Here is a 17137-nt window from a genome sequence, read left to right on the forward strand (position 1 = left end):
TTTCTTATACACTAACAATGAAAATACAGAAAGGGTAATTAGAGAATCCATTCCATTTACTATTGCACCAAGAACCATAAGATACCTGTGAATAAACCTAACCAAAGAGGTAAAGGATCTGTATTTGAGAAACTACAGAACACTCATGAAAGAAATTAAAGATGACACAAAAAGGTAGAAGACTATTCCATGCTTTTGGATCAGAAGAATAAACATTGTTAAAATGTCTATACTGCCTAGAGCAATCTATACTTTTAATGCCATTCCGATCAAAATTCCACCAGTATTTTTCAAAGAGCTGGAGCAAATAATCCAAAAATTTGTATGGAATCAGAAGAGACCCTGAATCACTAAGGAATTGTTTAAAAACAAATATAAAACGGGGCATCACGCTACCTGATTTCAAGCTTTACTACAGAGCTGTGATCACCAAGACAGCATGGAACTGGCATAAAAACAGACATATAGACCGGTGGAACAGAGTAGAGAGCCCAGATATGGAACTTCAACTTTATGGGCAAATAATTTTTGACAAAATGGGAAAAAATATACAGTGGAAAAAGACAGTCTCTTCAAGAAATGGTGCTGGGAAAATTGGACAGCTATATGTAGAAGAATGAAACTCGACCATTCTCTTATACCGAACACAAAGATAAACTCAAAATGGATAAAAGACCTCAATGTGAGACAGGAATTCATCAGAATCCTAGAGGAGAACATAGGCAATATTCTCCTTGATATCAGCCACAGCAACTTCTTTCAAGATATGTCTCCAAAGGCAAAGAAAACAAAAGCAAACATAAACTTTTGGGACTTCATCAAAATCAAAAGCTTCTGCACAGCAAAGGAAACAGTCAAGAAAACAAAGAGACAACCCACGGAATGGGAGAAGATATTTGCAAATGACCGTACAGACAAAAGGTTGATATCTAGCATCTATAAAGAACTCCTCAAACTCAACACACACAAAATAGACAATCATATCAAAAAATGGGCAAAAGATATGAACAGACACTTCTCCAATGAAGACATACAAATGGCTATCAGACACATGAAAAAATGTTCATCATCACTAGCCATCAGGGAGATTCAAATTAAAACCACATTGAGGTATCACCTTACACCAGTTAGAATGGCCAAAATTAGCAAGACAGGAAACAACATGTGTTGAAGGGGGTGTGGAGAAAGGGGAACCCTCTTCCACTGTTGGTGGGAATGCAAGCTGGTGCATCCACTCTGGAAAACAGCATGGAGGTTCCTCAAAATGTTGAAAATAGAACTGCCCTATGACCCAGCAATTGCACTATTGGCTATTTACCCTAAAGATACAAACATAGTGATCCAAAGGGGCACATGCACCCGAATATTTATAGCAGCAATGTCCACAATAGCCAAACTATGGAAAGAACCTAGATGTCCATCAACAGATAAATGGATCAAGAAGATGTGGTATATATACACAATGGAATACTATGCAGCCATCAGTTTTTAAAAGCTATTTATAGGAGGCATTAACCTACTTTTAAATACATCAAGCATTTCTAAATAACTAGAAAGATTAGATATTTCATATAGGTACTTGGCCACTATGTACACAACAGCCCTATTAAATTGCACACACCTTACAATGGATATAATCAGAGATATCTTCTAAATATGACCATTATTTTGGACTAAACTATTCTCTCCCTCACTTCCTTCTTTCCACCAAAAATCCAGTAGACAAGTACAGGCAAGTATAATGTTTAAAGGTGGTTGAACAAATTCATAGCCAAAGGTCAGTTATAGAAGAAAAGCTTTCCTTTGAATTTCAATGCAATGTGTACAGAATATGCTAATTTTACTAATTTGTCATACACTGCCAACCTCTTTAAGTTCTAGAAAAACTAGATGTTGAAAATTAGGACTCATTTGTCTAGTATATACACTATATACACAGCTAAGTAAACCAAAATGCAGGAACATAAAGGACAATGGTTAATCTTCCCTCACTATGAACACACTGGCAGCGCTCTCCTCCCTCCTCCTTTGAACCAGTGCACTAACACAAGGTGTCTATTCAAAGAGGTGTTTTGGCCATTCCCCCCAAATTAAACTGCATTCCATATGAATGTTAACAAAAAGATATTTATTATTAGAATGTCTTTTTACTACCTCTATTTTCAACACCTATCAGGCACTTCAGAATATCTGGAAAGAGTAGATATTTCAAAATTGTACTTAGCATTGTTATCTATATATACAGTAGTTGAGTGATAAAATGCAGACACAAAACAATGGTTGTAATATGAAAATGTCTTCTAAATATGATCAGTCTGGCATAGAACCTTCTTTTCTTCCTCCTCAAGGTCATCTGCCTCATGTCTTCTTAACCACTGAACAAATGTGGATGTGTGTCGCTCCTGATGTCCCTTCAAGAGGTGGTTTAGCAATTCCATTTCAAAGTCATTTTCAAAAGACATCTTTTCTATGATTTAAAAAAAAAAGCATTTACAAGACTTGTGATTTTTCTAACTCTACTTTATCATATGTCTGCAACATCTTTACATCTAGAAGGCCTACATGTGGCAAAAGTTTTCCTTTGAAAGGTTGGGCGGTGGGGAGCTGAGAGCAGCTTTTTCATATTACCTACACAGGCCTTCTAAAAACGGCCATTAAATATTCCCGAAGGGTGGTCTTCCCATTGGCCATATGCCGTACGTAATTCTCCCATGTCGATCCTCCAACATCAATGTTTGGTGGAACGAAGACCAACTGCCTGTGGCCGGTTAACCGTTCCACCCGTCCTTCTGGGCCCATTAGGGCCTCTGTGCACCGTTCTCTATGGAAGATGAGTGGTGACGAAGTGGTTTTCCCAGGGCGGGACCTGTGGGGCTGCAGGGCCCAAAGGTGGCCGAGCTAGCGTCCCCACAGACCCACCTTCTCAGACCTTGATGGCCCAGTGGGCGGCATTCGTGTGGGCACCATTCTTCTCGCTCCTCTACACCTGACGTCCAAAGGGGCCGCGCACCGGGGGCCTTGGGCAGGGGCTTGATGGAGGCCCTGCAGAGTTGCGCCCAAGGGTAGGCAGCAGGTGAGGCCTGGGCTCCCAAAGGCCGCTGCCATCTGTGCCAAGGTGAGATCAGGTGCAGAGAAGCTCGCAGCTGCTTCAGCCTGGGCCTTGCCAGTGGGCAGCCGCGGTAAGGGCGCTGGGTCTTTGCAGGTCACAGCCCGCGACCTGTCCCCAGGCCCCCCAATTCACCCGCCGACCTCACACTGATGAGCCTGGAGGGCCCTGGGATCCATGGGCATGCTGCTTTTCTCACCTTGCTCCCTGCTGGAACTCAAAAACATTTTTATATGTAACTCAGAGTTGCTGGAGGACACTCATATTCACATTTTCCCTTGGGGGAAAAAGATTTGATATTAGTGAAGCAACAGATTTCATTTTCAAGCGTGTGCAAGATCGGAGGAAGATGGGGAAACCCCTTCAATGGTTTTTGTTTAGCTCCTCAAATACTTGGACTCCAGCACAGTTTGGCGCTAAACATCCACTCTTTCAACCCAGCTCGGGCTTTGAGAATCTCTGAAATATTGTGCTAGGAAGGATTGAGAAGTATATTCAAATCCTATTAAATATGCATTTTAGTGTAGATACAGTAGGATTCTAAATATACATATACATTTATGTTAAAAGTCTGGGAAGCCTTTGGTGAGTGCTGTGAAGTATGTAAACCTGGTGATTCACAGACCTGTACCCCTGGGGATAAAAATATATGTTTATAAAAAATAAAAAATTATATTAAAAAAAAAGTCTGGGAAGCTTTAGATAAAAAATTAATAGTATAGCTGCAGTGTGATTACAGATGTGTTTTCCTTTTTTGCTTTTAGAAATGATAGTCCTTTAAACAAAAACTATTTGTTTATAAATTTTAGTAACAGCTACTATATCGAAGCTATTGTTTTAGGTTCTGAATGGGGAACACAATAGTCTTTATTATACTGATTATAAAGTTAGAGTAATTTCTATTTGAAAATATAAATTTGATATGGTGACAATTTTGTAGAATTTTGTACTTGAAAACCATGATGATTTCTGCATGATAAGAACTTTATTCTTTCTGTTGGCTGTTAAAAATGTTGTAAAATATAGTAAAACAAAAATATATATATAGTAAAACCATTATTACAAAAAATCAAAAACTGTCTTAAAACATTACATTCATCTCAAAATTATGGTTTACATTTGTCTTTTTGAATTATTCTATCATCTATCATTGAAAAATCTTATTCTGGAAATATGACCACCTTGACAGCCATGTTTTTCTTCCTCACTATTTTCAATGGTGAGTGTCTTTTTGATTTTTTAAAGCCCAATTTCTGCCTCATTTACAATAGCAACGTAATACATCGTTTTATTACTAAATAATTTGAATCTGCATTATTCACTCACTTCCTTTTTTCTTATATTCTTTTCTTCCCTTATGAATTTTTGCTTTAATTACATGAATTTGTGTTCTACTATGAACTTAAAACAGTAACTTAAAATGAATTTAGTTTTTTATTTAAATTATAGCTAGTTAACATACAGTGTAATATTAGTTGCAGGTATACAATATAGTGATTCAACACTTCTGTAAGATACCCTGTGCTCATCACGACAAGTGCCCTCCTTATCCTCGTAACCTATTTCACCCATCCCCACTCGTAACCATCCATTTTTCGCTATAGTTAAGTCTGTCTCTTGGTCTTTCTCTCTCTCCTTTCCTTGAGCTCTCTTCATTTTTAAATTCTACACATGACTGAAATCATATGCTATTTGTTTTATTCTGACTGGCTTATTTCATTTAGCATTATTTATTCTAGCTCCATCCATGTCACTGTGAATGGCAAGTTTTTTTTTTTTTTTAATGGCTGAATAATATCCCACTGTATTTTACTCATCCATAAAAATAATGAAATTACATACACACACACACACACACACACACACGCACCACCCCTTCATCCATTTGTCAGTTGACAGATGGTTGGACTGTTTCTGTAATTTGGCTATTGTAGATAATGCTCCATGTATCCCTTTGAATTGGTATTTTTGGATTCTTTGGGTAAATACTTAGTAGTAAAATTGCTGAATTGTATGGTAGTTTTATTTTTAACTTTTTGACCAAACTCCATGTTGTTTTCCAGAATGGCTTCACCATTTTACACTCCCACCAGCAATGCAAGATTGGTTCCCTTTCTCCACATTCTTGCCAACAACTGTTATTTCATCTGTTCTTAAGGTTAGTCATTCTGACACTTTTGAGTTGATAGCTGACTATAGTTTTTTATATCTCTAATCATCAGTGATGTTGTGTATCTTTTCATGTGCCTGTTAACCATTTGTATATCTTTGGAAGAAGGGCTATTCATGTCTCCTGCTAATTTTTGAATTATATTATTCATTTTGGGGGTTTGAGTTTAAGTTCTTTACACATTTTGGATACTAACCCTTTATCAAATTTGTCACTTGCAAATATCTTATCCTATTCTGTAATTTGCCTTTAGTGTGTTTTTTCCTTCACTGTGCAGAAGGATTTATTTTGACGAAGTACTTGATAACAACAGGCAAAAAAATGAAAGTGGAACATTTTCTTATACCATACACCAAAATTAATTCAAAATGGGTTGAAGACCTAAATGTGAGACATAAAGCCATAGGAGAATATGGAAGTACTATAGGAGAACTCAGGAAGTAAATTCTGACATCAGTTATAGCAACGTCTTTCTAGATATGTCTCCTGAGGCAAGGGAAACAAAAGTTAAAATAAAGCAATGGGATTTCACCAAAATAAGTTGTCTTCTGATTATTAATCAACTATCTTTTCTAAAGTATGGCCTGGTTCCCTCTTTTCAGATTGGCAGGTCTTTTTACTGGTCAAGCAGACACACCCCAATGTCTTTTATGTTTGTTGTTATTTTTTGGTGATTATCATCTTTTTTTGATTTGCATAGTATATAATCAGACTGTTTCAATTAATATGTATTTGGCAAGATATAAGAATTGTCCACTCAATGACCTCCTATAAGAAAGCTTATTCTCATTTTTACTCTAATAGCAGGAATGAATGTTTATATAGAGTGGCCCCAAACTTACCAACTCTATTTTTTCAGCACCTATTAGACTCATTTGGGAAGCCTTATGGCCTGATTCCTTAGAAAACATAAACCTGTATTTCTCAGTATACATGTTATATGGTCTTTTCCTTTTTCTATTCCCAACAGTTTGCTCAAGCAAACTATAAATTTTGGGGACACAGTTAGGGGTGACTAAAATACCCACAGTAGGTATTTTAGCACAAGTACGGATACACATTTTCACAGTAGTTTCAAGTACAACTAATATAAGACCAAATCTCCACGTGCCATTTTTAAAATAGTACCAGGCTAGCAAGGTATCACTAAAGAATTCCACTTGAGACCCAGTAATTATTTCAAGACAAATAATACTCAAAGTCATAGTTATATTATGCCATTAGAATATAGACTTGGGAATATGAACCCTGTGAATACAGAAAAGTAACAATTCCCCTGCTAGATGAGATCCATGGTGGATTTAACCTTTAACAGAGAAGTGAGAGGAGGAAGAAACCTCCCTAAATGCTGTTAAGAGGAAAGCAGCTAAAATTTAAACATGGTGAATGACTGTCTGTCCCTGGAGTTGAGGCATGAGAATAAGGGTCACTTGTTGTCAAGAGACAGCTAGGGGCCTGGTACAGTAAGGATGTATGTAGAGGAGCAGGAGAAAGTTAACAGGTGGCTGAACCTTACACAAGGCATCAGGCACTCTGTCCTTCAATCCCAGAGGAGTAATGTGGCAGATGAAACCGTCTCATTTTTATGGGAAACAATTTTTATCAGTTTTTTTATACAAAGTCCCTCACATTGAATGAAATATTAAGAAATTTGAAAACACATTACTATAATAAAAATGATATTGGACCCAGAAATGTCCAGATTTTGGAATTATCAGAAATAGATTGAGGTAATTACGATTGACGTGTTAAATAATTTAGAGAAGTAAGTATCATGAGGGAATAAGTAATGCTTTTCAATAAAGAGATAAAAATTTTCAAAAGCACTGAATAGAAATTTTATGATAAAAAAATCACATTAGGCATTTTTCTTTTTTGGGGCTTTCAAGAGAACTGTAAATAGCAGATAAAGATCAACGAATACATACATTTCAGACAAAATGTGGAAGAATTTATCTCCAGCAGACCTGCTAAATCAAGTGAGTTGAAAGAATTTCTTTAGACTGAAGAGAAAAGATGCCATATAGAAAACTAATTCTGAAGAGATAACAATTCCTGGAAGAATACATACATGGTAAATACAACAATTTCAAAAAAACTAAACTGAACTAAAAAACCTCTTCATAATTCAATAGTCGGCTTCATTAATATCCTTCCTCCAGTCTTTAATTAGGCAAAGGAAGTCAGTCAATATATAGCAGATTGGAAGAGTGGTCCTATTTTTACTTAATTGATATTATATAACATTACACTGAATATTGGTAAAATACACATTTCTCTCTAATGTACTGGAAATACTCAGTGATAAAGCCATATGATGAGCCACAAAACAGGTCACATTTTGTCAGAAGAGACTTTGTAGAGAATTTGTTCTGTACTACAGTAGTATTCAATTCTAAGTCACTGAGTAGTATACATCTAGAAAATCTCCACATGCTTGAATATTATATGACCTATTTCTAATGGATCATGGGTCTGAAAATAACAAAAAAACCTCAAAAAATAATTGAGGAAAACACAACTTATTAAAAGTCGTCCCATAAGCTATTCAGTGCTTAGATTTATAACATTAAATGCAATAAAGAAAAAAGAAAAAGGGGTCCAATCCCAGGATATAAACTTCCACATTGGTGGAGGGACACTGAGCTGGCTCAGTGGGTGGAGCCTGTGACTCCTGATGTGAGTTCAAACCCCATATTGGGTATTGAGATGACTTAACAAAAAATCTTAAAGAAACTAGCTGAACAAAATAATCCCAGAGTCAAAGTTGTCAACATAAAAAAAAAAAAAACCAAACTTCTACATATTTAACTTATTCCATTAAAATTGAAGGAGAAATATTATATGCTAACTGCAAAAGATGTGGTGAATGCACTTGAGAAAATGCTTTCATGATAAAATTTCTCAGTAATTTTAGAATACTAGCAAATTTTCTCAACCTCCTAAATCAAATCTCAAAAACAAAATTGAAGCCAAAAGCTTTTATCCATTTTGAGTTTATCTTTGTGTATGGTGTAAGAGAATGGTCGAGTTTCATTCTTCTACATATAGCTGTCCAGTTTTCCCAGCACCATTTATTGAAGAGACCGTCTGTTTTCCACTGTATATTTTTTCCTGTTTTGCGAAGATTATTTGACCATAGAGTAGACAGGCTGATACCCTAATTAATGCTGACATACAGACCACCTGACCCATGACGAGGAACAAGACATGTTTCAGTCTTACCAGGGAAATTAAACAGTGTATCCAAGACCATAGAGCTAGTTCAGTAAGTCAATAGTCCTAAAGTCAAATTATACTTCAGAATAATATTTTAATAGCTAAGAAAATAAGAACCAGAATGGTATTTTGAAAATAAGATATTATGAAGACCGAAAATTAACCACCACAATAAAACACATAAGGGATAAACATTTAAGTCTCTCATTCTCATGTTTTCCATATATATAGATAAATACACACACACACACACACACACACACACACACACACGTATCTCCAGCTCTTGTCAATATCAATATTATTTGGGGTTTTCCAAAATTAAAATGTAGCAGCTGATCTCCATTTTAAGTGTGATCTCTACTATCAGGAAACTAGGGGACATATGTGGGGATTCTAAGTCATTCGTAATGCTTTCTCATAACTTTCAGAGTCACTGCAGAGAGGTGATTTTACAGTCTTCACTTCAAAGAGGACCATAAAAGTAGTTCTTGAATCATTTATTAGAATATGTTGTACTCTTAGGAATTGGTTAAGAAATTAAATGATATATTTCAAGCTGTAATAGTTGGAGAAAATAAGGAAACAATCAACTCCTAATGAAATTAAGTTTGGGGATATTATATAGATCTATAGAGTATGACTTTATATAAGACAATCAGATGTTATCGGTAGCACATTAACATATAAGCTTTCTTCTGTAGTGTAGTAGTACTGTCATCCTTTTGTCACATAAACAAATATTTTTCTAAGTCTGTTACATCTCTAACTTATCATAATTATTTGTTTCCATGCCTCCTTTCCTATTGTGTTGTCCACTTCCAAGGGAAATTTATAGAGTACTGTTCTCCTACTTGGCCTCAGAGCTGAACACAGCTCCTAACTCAATATAGGAGTTTTGAATTTAATTAAGTTGGATTTTAAGGATAAAGCAGGCATTCCTAAATCGTAGAGAGAGCATAACAAGACTCATAGGATCATAGGTAAAAACATGGACCAACTAGAAAAGACAACACACAGGGAGGATTTGGACATGATAGTGTTTAAAAAAAAAACTGAAAAATATTGTAGTAGCCAATTACAGAAAACAAAAAACAAAACAAAAACAATTTGTTCAGCACAATGGAATATTTAAGTAGTTAAAACATAAGATCAAGCTTTCATAGGACAACTATTTATATACACATAAATCCATTATGCATTCTGAAGAAAAATTTGGAAAAAGATTGACTTGTGTATCTATATAGATGTGTCCATCTGCTGTTGAAAGCAAAATCATTTTGAGATTGCATGGAGTCAACCCTTGGGTTACTCAACAATCTTCAGGTGAACTATTACATTTTAGATTATAGAGAACAGGGACAAATTATCTCCTCTTAGAATGGAGAAATGGTATAATAAATTGTAAATGGATTTAAGTAGCAAAGGTGTAGCACTGAAAACTTACATAAAAGTTCCAAGTATGGATCAATATTCTTTGAAACTAAACAGTAGTACATTGCCTCTTAAATTCTACCAAGTCTTACTTTTACTGTTCTTAACCAGAAATATCAGTATTCAAAGCATAGACTTTACATTTCCAAAATTTGATGTTAATTAGGTTGAAGATATTTTTTCACCAACAGTTTTGAACATTTTGGATGACCATGATATTAAATTTCATGAATATAAAACAGAGTGAAAGTATTTCCTTTCTGGAGAATTAATGAATTTTATAAATTTCCTTTAAAAGCTTTTATTAATAATACCAACAATCCACATAACCACTTTTTACTAAAATCATTCTATAATGTAAGAACTTTGACTTCAGAACTGTGTTTTTTTTTTGTATGATACATACATACATATTATAGAAATAGTATAAATAAAAGTCTCCAAAAAAGTCAATATAGAACACAAGAAGGGCTGTTCATTTAGGACTCCTAATTAGAAGCAAAATTTTCATGCATAGAAATAAATACAATTTAAGTTTAGGCTGTTCATATACTAGTCTCATTTTAACAAACTTAAACACAAATTTTGGTAAGGAAAGTGAACGTTACATTTATTTGGTCACTTAATGAATTAAAAATTTTACACATCTACCATTTGTTCTTAAAGTCATGGTGAATGTGTTAAAAGAAAAAAAGGGGGATTTTTTGTTTTTCTTTTTTTTTTTTGCTCAAATGATTTATTTTTTTGAGAAATCTTTTTTAATTTATTTTTTATTTAAAAAATTATTTTTATTTTAAAAATTTAATTTTATTTAAAGAAGTAAAGCAGAGAGAGTCAATTATCATATGGTTTCACTTATTTGTGGAGCATAACAAATAGCATGGAGGACATGGGGAGTTAGAGAGGAGAAGGGAGTTGGGGAAAATTGGAAGGGGAGGTGAACCATGAGAGACTATGGACTCTAAAAAACAATCTGAGGGATTTGACTTGGTGGATGGGTGGGAGGTTGGGGTACCAGATGGTGGGTATTAGAGAGGGCACGGATTGCATGGAGCACTGGGTGTGGTGAAAAATAATGAATACTATTATGCCAAAAATAAATAAAAAATAAATTAAAAAATAAAAGGTACAGAAGATGAGAAGAAAAAACAAGGGGCAAAGGCAAGCCCAGAAGAAGCTACACAGTGTCTTAGGGCATTAGGGACTTGCAAATTAAAACAACAAGATATCAATGCACATCTAGAATGATTCAAACCCAAAACACTGACAAGACCGAAATACTGATGAGAATGTGGAGCAACAGAAATTCTCATTCATTGCTTGCATCAAAGAGAATGGTCTGACCACTTACATGTGGAATACAGTTTGCAATTTTTATTTTCATCACAGTCTTATCCCATGATCCAACAGTTACTCTTCTAAATATTTATACACATGAGTTGAAAACTTATCTTCACACAAAAGCTGCACATAAAAGTTATATCACTTTCTTCGTTATTGTAAAAAAATGGGAAACAATGAAAATGTCATACAATAGGTGAACAGATAAATTGGTACTTCACAGGAACAGAAAATTATTCAGCAATAAAAAGAAACAGACTATCAAGTTTTGAAAAAACAGGGAGAAACCCTCAATATTTACTACAGATAAGCCTGTCCACAAAGACTACATACAGTATCCTTCCAACTAAATAACATTCTGAAAAGACAAATATATGGAGATAGTAAAAAGATAAGTGGTTGCTGGTGTTTAGGGATAAGAGTGAAAGATAAGTAGACAGAGCACAGGAAATTAGAGGGCAGAGAAATATTCTGTAGCACATTGTAATAAACTACATACATACTATGCATTTATCAAAACTTCCAGAATATACAACACAAAGAGTGAACTCTAACATAAACTATGGACCTCAGGAAATGATAATGTATCTGTCAATAAAGATTCAGTTTTAACAAAAGTATCACAATAATGCAGTAAATTACTAACACAAGAAACTAAAGGAAACTATATGTGGGGGCAAATGATATATATCAAATTCGCAGTTTCTGATTTATTTTTCTATAACCCAAACTATTCTAAAATATAACCTATTAATTAAGAAAAAACACCTAATTTCCAGTCCCAGTTCCACATGTCATTTCTTGCCAAGTTATAGCAAATGAAAACACTAAACAGACTGAAAAAGCAGTAACTCTTCATGGCTCTCTAAGAGAAGACAGGACACAGGGCAAAAAATCAACTGTCTCAAACACTGGAGAGACAAACACAGGAATACATGGGAGTTAAAACTTACCATAGTACAGACTCCAGCAGAAGTCACCACTGAAGGAGAACTAGGGTAGGAAACCCCAAAGTATAGTCACTCAGTTCCTACAGGCTCAACAAAACTCTGAGAGATAAAAACTCCCAGGAATAAGAGACCTAAAATGCCCCTCACCAGATACACCTCCAGAAGCTTGACCAGGTTTCCTCAATAAGTAATGGAAACAACCTCCCCCACTTGTGTTTTGGGCAGGGACAGGGAAAATTTGAAGTTGGTAAATGTAGATAATTATTCAGGATTACATGCTCGGTATTTTGGAAGTTATTATACTATTTCTTCTACTTTAGTAAATGTTTGAAATTTTCCACAGTAATAAAAACAATGATAGAAATATTTAAAAAATTGAAAAGAAAAAGAACTAACCAGAGCAACCTGCTTTCCCCTCAACAAAGCCTGCCCTCAAGGGAAACTATTTAACCACAGTCTAATCTGCTGGGGTGTTAGGAGATTCAGCTCACCTGCTGAAAGAAAAATAGCCAAGTCCAGCCAGTCTAATTTTCTATGGGAATAGCCAAGTATAGACCATTCTAGCCATCCTGTACCACTTAAATGAAAGGAAAAAAGCAAACAAAACAAAGCTGAGAAATGCTTCTGAAGTTCAAAGTTCACAAGAGACATCCATTAACTAAAAGGCTCACTAAAATATCATGAGAATCATAGAAATATAGAATGCTTCCCTTCTCCTCATACTCATACTGTAACACCAAAGGTCTATTTATTTTTTCTTAAGATTTTATGTATTTATTTGACACACACACAGAGAATACAAGCAGGCAGAGTAGCAAGCAGAGAGTCAGGGAGAAGCAGGCTCCTCATGGAGCAGGGAGACCTATGGTATCATGACTGAGCTGAAGGCAGCTGCTTAACCAACTGAGCCACCCAGGCATCCTGCAAAAGTCTATTTATAGCCTGTTCATTTATTCAGTGCATCATGTCTGGCTATCAGGAAAAAACAAAGCATACCAAAAGGGCAAAGAACACAATTTGAAGAGACAGAGCAAGCATCGGAAACAGACATGGTAAGGATATTGGAATTATCAGGTCAGGAATTTCAAACAACTGTAATCAATATTCTGACGGTTATAATGCATGGAACAGAGAGCATGCAAGAATACATGGACCATGTGAACAGAGAAATGGAAATCCTAAGAACCCAAAAGAGATGTTAGACACAGAACACACTTTGTCAAAAATGAAGAGCACCTTGGATGGGTTTGTTAGTAGACTGGACACAGCTGTGGAAAAAAATTCCTGCAGAATCCTAGAGGAGAACATAGACAGTAATCTCTTCAAAATCAGACCCAGCAACTTCTTCTTTTTTGTTTTTAAACATTTTACTTAATTATTTATTTGACACAGAGAGAGAGAGAGATCACAAGTAGGCAGAGAAGCAGGTGTGGGGTGGTAGTGGAAGCAGGCTCAATCCCAGGACCCTGGGATCATGACCTGGGCCAAAGGTAGAGGTTTAACTCACTGAGCCACCCAGGCGCCCCAGCAACTTCCTTCAAGGTATGTCTCCAAAGGCAAAGGAAACAAAAGCCAAAATAAACTTTTGGGACTTCATCAAAATCAAAAACTTCTGCACAGCAAAGGAAACAGTCAAGAAAACAAAGTGGCAACCCACGGAAAGGAGAAAATATTTGCAAATGACAGTACAGACAAAAGGTTGATATCCAGGATCAATAAAGAACTCCTCAAACTCAACACACACAAAACAGAAAATCATATCAAAAAATGGGCAGAAGAGGGGCGCCTGGGTGGCTCAGTGGGTTAAGCCGCTGCCTTCGGCTCAGGTCATGATCTCGGGGTCCCGGGATTGAGTCCCGCATCGGGCTCTCTGCTCAGCAGGGAGCCTGCTTCCCTCTCTCTCTCTCTCTCTGCCTGCCTCTCCATCTACTTGTGATTTCTCTCTGTCAATAAATAAATAAAATCTTAAAAAAAAAAACAAAAAAAATGGGCAGAAGATATGAACAGACACTTCTCCAATGAAGACATAGAAATGGCTATCAGACAATTGAAAAAATGTTCATCATCACTAGCCATCGGGGAGATTCAAATTAAAACCACATTGAGGTATCACCTTACACCAGTTAAAATGGCCAAAATTAGCAAGACAGGAAACAACACATGTTGGAGGAGATGTGGAGAAAGGGGAACCCTCTTCCACTGTTGGTGGAATGTAAGTTGGTGCAGCCTCTTTGGAGAACAGTGTGGAGATTCCTCAAGAAATTAAAAATAGAACTTCCCTATGACCTTGTAATTGCACTACTGGGTATTTACTCCAAAGATACAGATGTCGTGAAAAGAAGGGCCATCTGTACCACAATGTTTATAGCAGCAATGGCCATGGTCTCCAAACTGTGGAAAGAACCAAGATGCCCTTCAGGTGACGAATGGATAAGGAAGATGTGGTCCATATACACTATGGATTCTTATGCCTCCATCAGAAAGGACGAATACCCAACTTTTGTAGCAACATGGACAGGATTGGAAGAGATGATGCTGAGTGAAAGAAGTCAAGCAGAGAGAGTCAGTTATCATATGGTTTCACTTATTTGTGGAGCATAACAAATAGCATGTAGGACATGGGGAGTTAGGAGAAGGGATTTGGGGGAAATTGTAAGGGGAGGTAAACCATGAGAGACTATGGACTCTGAAAAACAATCCTGGGGGGTTTGAAGTGGTGGGGGGGTGGGAGGTTGGGGGAACCAGGTGGTGGGTACGAGAGAGGGCATGGATTGCATGGAGCACTGGGTGTGGTATAAAAACAATGAATACTGTTATGCTGAAAATAAATTTAAAAAGAAGAGGGAAAAAAATCTCTGTGCTTGAGAATATCTCAATAGGAGCCTTCAAACCTGGGGGTGGGGACACCTCAAGACAGACACAATGCAATCAGTAGCAATAGCATCAGTGTAGCTCAGTATTGCCTACTACTAAATTCTCTAACTTCCACAGATGTGATGAAAACATTGTCCTCAACATACACACTGAAAAGGAACGCTATTCAGTTTGATAATTTCCAAGATGTTTTATTTGTTTTATGAAAACTGAATACTGAATACTGACCTGAAACTGAAAACTGAATACTGACCTGGCGATTCACAAGGGATTTACCCCTGGGGATAAAAATACATTTTATGTTTATAAAAAAATAAAAGAAATTAATAGAAAAAACTGAATACTGAAATGCAACAGATTGAAACATAAAACAATCTTGTTTCTTAAAGATAGTTGTAAATTACAAAAAAAAAGTAAAAGAAAGATAACAGGAACTATTGGCCAATGGTGCATATTTACTACTTAATAACTTCATATTTTCAATCGCACTAAAATTGTAGACAACCATAAAAAAGAAAAATTATATTTATATTATATTTTATATATATATTGAGGGGAAACCTGACTGCAGCTTTTCATTGTGGCACTCCCAGCTGAGACTTGGGTTCTCATTAGATTTTGCCTTGGGGGCTCTTTCTTGTCAGTTTTAACACATCTTATTCACATGGAGAAGTTGAGGGTTCTGTGTCCTCCTAGTTCAAATTCCATGAGTATTCCAGGAGGAGAATGCTTGTGCAAGTGACTCATTAAGACAATGGTCCTGGGAGAACGAAGCCTTGCAATTGCAGAAGCAGGGAAGGAAGGCAAAGAAGCCAAGAAAGAGTGTAATTTCAGGCCAAGTTCTAAGTGTTCGATGGGTGTAAATAATGCTGCTCTGCTGAGGAGGGCCATAGGGCCTGCTTCCCCATGGCCTCGAGGAGAGGGGTGAGGGAATCTCAGGACAGCCCCTGCAGGAACACAGCAGAGTTCAGATGCAACCAGGTGATTGAGATGGAAGGACCAGCCGGGTGACAGCCCCCATGTGAAACAGAGGTAGCACCAGCTGTGGTAATGACAAAACAAGGAAGAGAACAGACAATGTCTGCATTTGAGGGGGAGGGCGGAGCTATAATCAGAAGGAGAGCAATAGGAATCCATGCTCCAAGAGCCAAAGACGTGATTACCTCTGCACCCTAAGCTTAAAGGCCACGGAAACTATATGCTTGTCTCCCCTTGTCAAACTACAGTTTTCTTTTGGTAATCTTCTGTTTCATGACACCGAGTATTTTCATGTGGCCAAAGATTAGACACACATCCCGGCCATCCCTTGAGTCCTCACCAGCATCACACTCAGGCTTGGGAGGGTTCTTCATGCAGATGAAGCATCCAAAGCCAGCTCTGAAAAGAAAAGGACAACAACAGGATGTGTTGTGATTCATGATCTTTCTGAGCCTCCACATACATTGATGTCAAAGAAGGACAGTGGGCAGAATGAGACAGGCCATCCGACAGTTCACAGGTGAGGGGACACCAAAGGACACACTTCGATTTTTCCCTGTTGTGTTCATCTCTCTCACACTCCCGTAAGGATAATGGTGCCAGGAGGCCAACATGTTCACAAAGGACAAATGTGAAATCAAGAGAAATAGAATTGGTAAAAAGAAATAGTTCTGGGGAAGAGAAGACAAAGTCAAGGAAATTGTGCTGGAAAGAGGCTGTACTGTTGGAGAGAAGAGACTACAGAGCTCAGCCAAAGTCAAGGTTGAAGGGAAGCCTTTTTGGAGCAACCAGGGAAGAGAAAGCCGGGGAATTTACACAACACACTTCAACCTGCTGTACATTTCATACATGTGCACTATGTGTAATATAAACATTGAACAGACATCATCTATGTGACATAAGTTCTAAATGTGTGTGTCTGTCTGTATGTACATACCTATATTTAACTGAGTCAATGATTAAATAGGGATTTGGGGGACATGGAACATAACATTCTAACCCCACTACTGCTCATTTGAAATGGGAAAAAACACATGGAATCAACAGGAATGAAAAAAGTGGTGC

The 17137-nt window shown here is 36.7% G+C and overlaps 1 pseudogene across 1 annotated transcript in view; it reads right to left on the reverse strand.

The window, feature by feature from the left end:
* Nucleotides 1-17137, reverse strand: part of LOC309857200 (myomegalin-like) — a 113900-nt pseudogene that overhangs the window by 80166 nt on the left and 16597 nt on the right. The window contains exon 6 of the transcript in view: nt 16413-16471. The product of the transcript in view is annotated as a myomegalin-like (transcript). The remainder of the gene's footprint in view (nt 1-16412; nt 16472-17137) is intronic.

The sequence above is a fragment of the Mustela nivalis genome (assembly GCF_964662115.1).
Source record: "Mustela nivalis genome assembly, contig: HAP1_SCAFFOLD_495, whole genome shotgun sequence".
NCBI lineage: Eukaryota > Metazoa > Chordata > Mammalia > Carnivora > Mustelidae > Mustela > Mustela nivalis.